The sequence below is a fragment of the Artibeus jamaicensis genome, unplaced genomic scaffold, assembly GCF_021234435.1.
Source record: "Artibeus jamaicensis isolate MK-2021 breed Jamaican fruit bat unplaced genomic scaffold, CSHL_Jam_final contig_457, whole genome shotgun sequence".
NCBI classification, from domain to species: Eukaryota; Metazoa; Chordata; class Mammalia; order Chiroptera; family Phyllostomidae; genus Artibeus; species Artibeus jamaicensis.
This window is the reverse complement of record NW_026521840.1, coordinates 1,342,942-1,351,576: the sequence shown is the minus strand read 5'-3', so window position 1 is coordinate 1,351,576 and position 8,635 is coordinate 1,342,942.

Below are 8,635 nucleotides of genomic sequence, written 5' to 3'. Positions count from 1 at the left end.
GAAAATCTAGATAGAACTGTTTTTGTCATTGATCAGTAATGGAACTAGACCCTGATATTCATGGTTCTTGCTGTATTAGTTAACCAAGATGACTTGGAAAAAGTGTTATTTTCTTTCTGTCAGACAGACTAGGCATGTTTGATGAACCTCATCATTCAGTTGCAAAGTTTCAGGTTCAAATCTAGTATTTACTATGTTTGCTTCAGTCTGGTCAATTAAATATTGGTCAATATTAGCTCAAGCTAAATGACAACTAGGCTCACATACTACAGTTGACTGTCACCGGACCATTCATTCATTCTCCCCATCCTATCTAAAGAACAGTTAGTAAAGAAACTACAGTATTTGAAAATAAATAAGCAGAAATACTCTTCCCTCTGTTATTTAATCTCTCAAGAGATCAAATATTTTTACCCAAACTATTTAGCTTTGTCTCTAAAAGTTATTGGCCAATAAAGTTACCAGTACTTTCTCTTTCTATCTGAAATCTAAGTTTGATCAAAATTGAAGAAGAGTTAAGTCCCTTTGAAGCTAATGGGCAAAAAAAGTATGAAAGCATACTTGAACATGGATCAGAAGATTTACATCCTAGTCCTAGCTCCACCACTTATTACATAGAAGACTCTAGGCAAGACATTTTTTTAAATTTTTTTATTGATTATGCTGTTACAGTTGTTCTATTCCCCCTTTATTCCCCTCCACCCTACCCCTCATCCCCACCATTACCCCCCCTTTAGTTTATGACCATGTGTCTCAAGTCCTTTAGATTCTATATTTCCCATGCTATTCTTGCCCCCCATCTATTTTCTATCTACTGTCTATGCTACTTATTTTCTGTACCTTCTCCCCCCTTCTCCTCCTCCCACTCCCCTGTTGCTAACCCTCCTTGAGATCTTCATTTCTATGTTTCCACTCCTGATCTAGCTGTCCTTTTAGTTTGCTTTTTTTTTTTAGGTGTGGTTGTTAATAACTGTAAGTTTGTTGTCCTTTCACTGTTCATGTTTCTTTAACTTCTTTTTCTTAGATAAGTCCCTTTAACATTTCATATAATAAGGGCTGGGTGATGATGAACTCCTTGAATTTGATCTTATCTGAGAAGCACTTTATCTGTCCTTCCATTTTAAATGAAAGTTTTGCTGGATAGAGCAATCTTGGATATAGGTCTTTAGATTTCATGACTTGGAATACCTCTTTCCAGCCCCTTCTTGCCTGTAAGGTCTCTTTTGAGAAATCCACTGACAGTCTGATGGGGACTCCTTTATAGGTGACTGTCCCCTTAGCTCTTGCTGCTTCTAGGATTCTCTCCTTCATTTTAATTTTGGCTAATGTAATTATGATGTGCCTTGGTGTGTTCCTTCTTGGGTCCAACTTCTTTGGGACTCTCTGAGCTTCCTGGATTTCCTGGAGGTCTATTTCCTTTGCCAAATTGGGGAAATTCTCCTTTATTATTTGTTCAAATAACTTTTCCACTGGTGGCTGTTCCTTTCCCCCTTCTGGTACCCCTATAATTCGGATGTTGGAGCGTTTAAAGATGTCCTGGAGGTTCCTAAGACTCTCCTCATTTCTTTGAATTCTTGCTGCTTCACTCTTTTCTGTTTGGCCATTATTTGCTTTCTTCTGCTCCACTCCATTGATTTGAGTCCCAGTTTCCTTTTCATTGCTATTGGTGTCCTGTGCAATTCCATTCATTTCAATTAGTTTCGCCTTCATATATTTGTCTAATTTGTGGCTATAATCAACCAGTTCTGTGAGGATCCTGATGACCAGTGTTTTAAACTGTGCGTCTGAGAGTTTTGCTATTTCTTCATCGCTTAGATCTATTGGCTCTGGGGCTCTGAGATCCTCCTGCGCCATTCTTGGTCTGTTCGGGCCCTTTAAGTGTGAGAAGCGGCACCTTGGATTCCCAGGTCGCTGGGTTGTGACGCTGTATGTGAGGGCGTGGCCAGAGCGGGGAAATGGCGACCCCCTCTGCTGCTTGTCACAGCTGGGTGCGGAGGAGGAGTGCCTTAGGTGGTTCACCTGGGCCGGGCCACTCAGAGTCGCTGGGGTATGTGGAGGTGGGGTCAGAGCAGGGAAATGGCGGCACCCTCCACTGCCGCTCGCCGTGGGGACCTGCCGGCCCGGTCCAACCGCCCACTCCCTTGCCTGTCCACCCGCGCACAAATGCGCGACCTCAGTCAACACGCAGCTCCGCTGCCCCGCTGTCTCCCCCGCGGTCGCTCGCCTGGTCGCTTGCTCGGTCGCTCACTAGGTCCAACCCTGCGCCTGGATTCCGCGCGTCTGACCGAGTTTTCCTGTGCAACCCTGCTCCGCCAGCCGCTGGTTTCGCCCCTTACCGGTCAGGCTGAAGAATTTGTTGTTAACGGACTTCCGAAAAGTTCAATTTTCCGTGTTCTGGCTGTGTTTTCTGTTGCTAATATTTAGTTTTCTCTAATCTTGGTTGTGTGAGAAGGCACGTCACATCCACCTATGCCTCCATCTTGGCGGAAGTCCTAGGCAAGACATTTAACCTCTATGAATTTGTGTTTACTCTTGTGTCAACTAAGTATAATAATAACTGCTTTTCTTGTGACATTTGTGAACATCAAATAAGATAATATAAATTAAAATCCCTGAAAATTACTATGAAAAGCTAAGAAAAATACATCATGATGTTTCTGAATTCAAGACAAATCATGAAAAAAATTACCAAAGCAGGAGGATGCTGGGAAGATGGCGACAGAGTAGGACGGAACAGATTCTAGCTCCCATACTCGTGGGTGAAAATTCTGGCAGATCTATAGAGAAAAAGCACAACAAATCATCGGTTACCCAGCATTTATGAAATTAAAAGACCAGAGATAGTGACTGACGCTGAAACACCAGACAGTGGCAGAGTCAGCTATGGGAGCTGGGACACATGCGGCCCCTCTGCCACCGCTATAGCAACGGGCCTGGGAGCCAGGGAGTCAGGTACGGGAGCCGGACACTCCAACCCCTGTGATGGACCTGGGCACCAGAGGAGTCAGCTATGGGAGCTGGAACACTCTCCGTCCCTGTGTCACAGCCATAGCGATGGGACTGGGCGCCGGGGAGTCAGCTGTGGGCACCAGGGAGTCAGCTACCAGAGCCGCGTCACTTGCAGCCCCTGTGCTGCTGCCATAGCGATGGGCCTGGTCTCCGGAGAGTCAGCTACCGGGAGCCAGGACACTCAGCACTGGTAGGTGACCAGCACGGGGACCAGCGAGAGGACCAGCTTGAGAGTAGGTGGAGACAGAGAACATCAAGATACCTGAAGGAGTCTGCACCACTGAACTTCACAAGGATCATAAAACAGAAGTTCACACCGTAAACCCAGGGAGTCAGAACAGATCAATTTTACAAGCTGAGACTAACAAGAAGAGTCTCAAATAATGGAAAGACAAAGAAACAATCCCCAAATGAAAGAAAAAGCAGAAACCTCAGAAAGAATGTTAGATGAAATAGAGGCTAATCAACTATCAGATAGTGAATTCAAAGCTTGGTTATTATGAAGTTCAAAGAGCTCACAATGAGCTATCAGAAACTATAGGGGAACTACAGTGATCTCTCTGCAAACTACATCAACATGAAAAAGGAAATAGAAAATATCAGCAAGGGACAAGAGGAAATGAAGAATACAATTTCTGAATTGAAGAACACAGTAGATAGTTTCAAAAGTAGGATAGATGAGGCGGAGGATCAGATTAGCGAGTTGGAGGACAAAGTAGAAAGCATCTCACAGAAAGAGCAAGAAAATGAAGAGAGGCTCAGAAAGAATGAAGAGGGATTAAGAGAAATGCAAGATAATATGAAACATAATAATATCTGAATAATAGGAATACCAGAAGGAGAAGAAGAAGAACAAGGGATAGAAAACGTATTTGAACAAGTAATGAGAGAAAATTTCCCTAATTTGATGAGAGAAAAAAAATCACACAAATCCAGGAATCACAGAGAGTCCCAATCAAGAGGAACCCAAGAAGGCCCACTTTAAGACACATCATCATCAAAATGGTAAAGTTCCAAGACAAAGAGAGAATCTTAAAGGCAGCAAGGGAGAAAAATGAAGTAACATACAAGGGAGCCCCGATAAGATTAGCTACTGACTTCTCAATGGAAACACTCCAAGTCAGAAGAGAATGGCAAGAAATATTCCAAGTAATGAGAAACAGAGGCCTACAACCAAGGCTACTTTACCCAGCAAGGCTTTCAATCAAGATAGAAGGCCAAATAAAGAGCTTCCAGCCCTGGTTGGTGTAGCTCAGTGGATTGAGCACGGGCCTGTGAACCAGAGGATCACGGTTCGATTCCCAGTCAGGGCACATGCCTGGGTTGCAGGCAGGATCCCTGCAGGCCAGTTCCCTGCAGGGGATGCACTAGAGGCAACCATACATTGATGTTTCTCTCCCTCTCTCCTTCCCCTCTAAAGATAAATAAATAAAACCTAAAAAAATTCTTTAAAAAAAAAGAGCTTCCGAGACAAAAGAAGTCTAAAAGAATATGCCTCCACCAAACCAGCTCTACAAGAAATACTAAAAAAACTGCTTTAAGGAAAGGAAGGAAAAGTGAGAGACAGAGAGGAACACAGGTACAAAAATGGCAATGAATAAGTACCTATCAATAATAACCTTAAACATAAATGGATTAAATGTTCCGATCAAAAGACACAGAATAGCTGAATGGATAAGAAAGCATGACCCACACATATGCTGCCTACAAGAGACCCACCTCAGGACAAAAGACCATCACAGACTAAAAGTGAAAGGCTGGAAACAAGTTTTCCAAGCAAATGGACAAGAAAAAAAGCTGGGGTAGCAATTCTCATATCAGACAAAATAGACTTCAAAAAAAGGGCCATAAAGAGAGACCCAGAAGGTCACTTCATAATACTCAAGGAAAGAATGCACCAAGAAGACATTAACTTTGTAAATATATATGCACCAAACATAGGGGCACCCAAATATAACAAGAAAATCTTAGAGGACTTCAAGAAAGATATTGACAGCAACACAATTATACTAGGGGATTTTAACACCCCACTATCAAAAATGGACACATCTTCCAAACAAAATATCAACAAAGATATTGTGGCATTAAACAACACCCTAGATGAAATGGACTTAACTGATATATATAGAGCCCTTCATCCCAAAGAAGCTAAATACACATTCTTTTCAAATGCACGTGGAACATTTTCAAAGATAGATCACATGATAGGACACAAAACGAGCCTCGACAAATTCAAGAAAATTGAAATCATACCAAGCATCTTCTATGACCACAAGGGACTGAAATTGGAAACCAACTGCAAAAGGAAAAAACCCAAAGCACCCAAAATTATGGAGATTGAATGGTATGCTATTAAACAACGAATGGGTCAAGAATGAAATTAGGGAAGAAATCAAAATGATTCTGGAAACAAATGAAAATGATCTCACAACAACCCAAAACTTATGGGACACAGCTAAGGCAGTTCTGAGAGGGAAGTTTATAGCAACACAGGCCTACCTAAAGAAGATAGAAACATTTCAAACAAACAACCTAACCCTACACCTGCAAGAACTCAAGGAACAACAAAGACAACCCAGAGCAAGCAGAAGGAAGGAATAACCAAGATCAGAGCAGAATTAAATGACATAGAAACTAAAAGCACAATTCTAAGGATCAGTGAATCCAGGAGTTGGTTCTTTGAGAAGATAAACAAAATAGACAAACCTTTAGGAGGCTCATCAAGAAAAGAAGAGAGAGGACACAAATAAACACAATCAGAAATGTAAGAGGAGAGATTACAACTGATACCACAGAAATAGAAGGGATTGTAAGAAATTACTATGAAGAACTGTATGCCAAGAAATTTGAAAACCTAGGGGAAATGGACACATTTATAGAAAATACAATCTTCCAAAACTCAATGAAAAAGCAGCAGAAAATCTAAACACACCAATAGCAGCAAAAGAAATTGAAGCAGTAATCAAAAAACTCCCATCACACAAAAGCCCTGGACCAGATGGTTTCACAGGAGAATTCTACAAAGCATTTAAGGAAGAGCTAACCCCTATTCTCCACAGACTATTCCAAAAAATCCAGAAGGATGGAAAACTCCCAAATTCTTTTTATGAAGCCAGCATCATCCTAATTCCAAAACCAGATAGAGACACAACAAAGAAAGAAAACTTCAGGCCAATATCACTGATGAACATATACGCTAAAATCCTCAACAAAATATTGACAAATCACATCCAACAATATATCCAAAAGATTATACACCATGACCAAGTGGGATTCATCCCAGGGATACAAGGATGGTTCAACATTTGAAAATCAGTAAATGTAATATATCACATAAACAAAAGCAAAGACAAAAACCACATGATCATATCAATAGATGTGGAAAAAGCTTTTGACAAGGTACAACACCCATTTATGATAAAAACACTCAGCAAAGTGGGAGTAGAGGGAGCATTCCTCAATATAATAAAGGCCATATATGAGAGACCTACAGCCAACATCATACTCAATGGGCAAAAACTAAAAGCTTTTCCACTACAATCAGGAACAAGACAAGGATGTCCACTTTCACCACTTCTATTCAATATAGTATTGGAAGTTTTAGCCACAGTGATCAGCCAAGAAAAGGAAATAAAAGGCATCCAAATACAAAAGGAGGAAACAAAACTGTCAATGTTTGCAGATGACATGATAGTGTACATGGAAAATCCTATAGACTCTACCCAAAAACTGCTCGAACTACTTAATGAATTTGGCAAAACAGCGGGTTACAAAGTCAATATCCAGAAATCAAAGGCATTTTTGTATACCAACAATGAATGAGCAGAAGCAGAAATCAAGGAAAACATCCCATTCGATATAGCAAAAAGAAAAATAAAATATCTGGGAATATACCTAACCAAGGAAGTAAAAGACCTGTATGCAGAAAACTACACAGTCCTGAAGAAAGAAATCAAGGAAGACACAAACAAATGGAAACATATTCCTTGTTCATGGATTGGAAGAATTAACATCATCAAAATGTCCATACTACCCAAAGCAATATACAGATTCAATGCAATACCTATTAAAGTACCAATGGCATATTTCACAGACATAGAATAAACACTTCAAAAATTTATATGGAACCATAAACAACCCCGAATAGCGGCTGCACTTTTGAGAAAGAAGAACAAAGTAGGAGGGATCACAATACCTGATATCAAACTGTATTACAAGGCCACTGTAATCAAAACAGCCTGGTACTGGCATAAAAACAGGCACATAGACCAATGGAACAGAACGAAGAGCCCAGAAATAAACCCAACTCTCTACAGTCAATTAATATTTGACAAAGGGGGCAGAAACATAAAATGGAGTAAAGATAGCCTCTTCAACAAATGGTGTTGGGAGAACTGGACAGCTACGTGCAAAAAAATGAAACTTGAGCACAGACTTAAACCATACACCAAAGTAAATTCAAGGTGGATAAAAGACTTAAATATAAACCAAGAAAATCTCAAATATTTCAGGCAGCAACATTTTTACGGATATGTCCCCCAGAGCAAGGAATATAAAGGAAAGAATAAACAAATGGGATCTCATCAAAATAAAAAGCTTCTGCGTGGCTAAAGAAAACAGTTTTAAATTAAAAAGACAACCAACTCTATGGGGAAACATATTTGCCAATAATACATCAGAGAAAGGTTTAATCTCCAAAATATACAAAGAACTTACACGACTCCACTCTAAAAAGACAACCAACCCAATTAAAAAATGGACAAAGGACTTGAACAGACACTTCTCCAAGGAGGACATGCAGAACATCCAGAGACACATGAAGAGATGCTCAATATTGTTAGTTATCAGAGAGATGCAAATTAAAACCACAATGAGATATCACTTTACACCAGTCAGGATGGCTATCATAAACAAAGCAACAAACAACAAATGTTGGAGAGGTTGTGGGGAAAAGGGGTTTTTAGTGCACTGTTGGTGGGATTGCAGACTGGTACAACCAGTATGGAAAACAGTATGGAATTTTCTCAGAAAAATAAAAATCGACCTGCCTTTTGACCCAGCAATTCCACTGCTAGGATTATATCCTAAGAATCCTAAAACATCAATTTCAAAGAACCTATGCACCACAATGTTCATAGCAGCACAATCTACAATAGCCAAGAGTTGGAAGCAACCTAGGTGCCCATCAGTAATTGAATGGATCAAAAAATGGTGGTACATATACACAATGGAATTCTATGCAGCAGAGAGAAAGAAGGAGCTCCTACCCTTTGCAACAACATGGATGGAACTGAAAAGCATTATGGTGAGTGAAATAGGCCAGGATTTGAAAGACAAATACCATATGATCTCACCTTTAACAGGAAGCTAAACAACAAAACAAACAAGCAAGCAGAAAAAAAAACCACAAAGACACTGAAATAGAGAACAAGGGGACAGTGACCAGAGGAAAGAGGGGAGGGAATTTAAGGGGGAAAAGGGGAAGGGATTTGGAGGAACAAATAGGAAGTACACAGGGACGAGAACTAAGAGGGGTGGAAATCGGAGGGAGGTGGGGAGCCGGGGCAGGGGAGGCTGGGATGGGAGAAATAGACAAAAAACTGTACTTGAAAAATAACTAAATAAA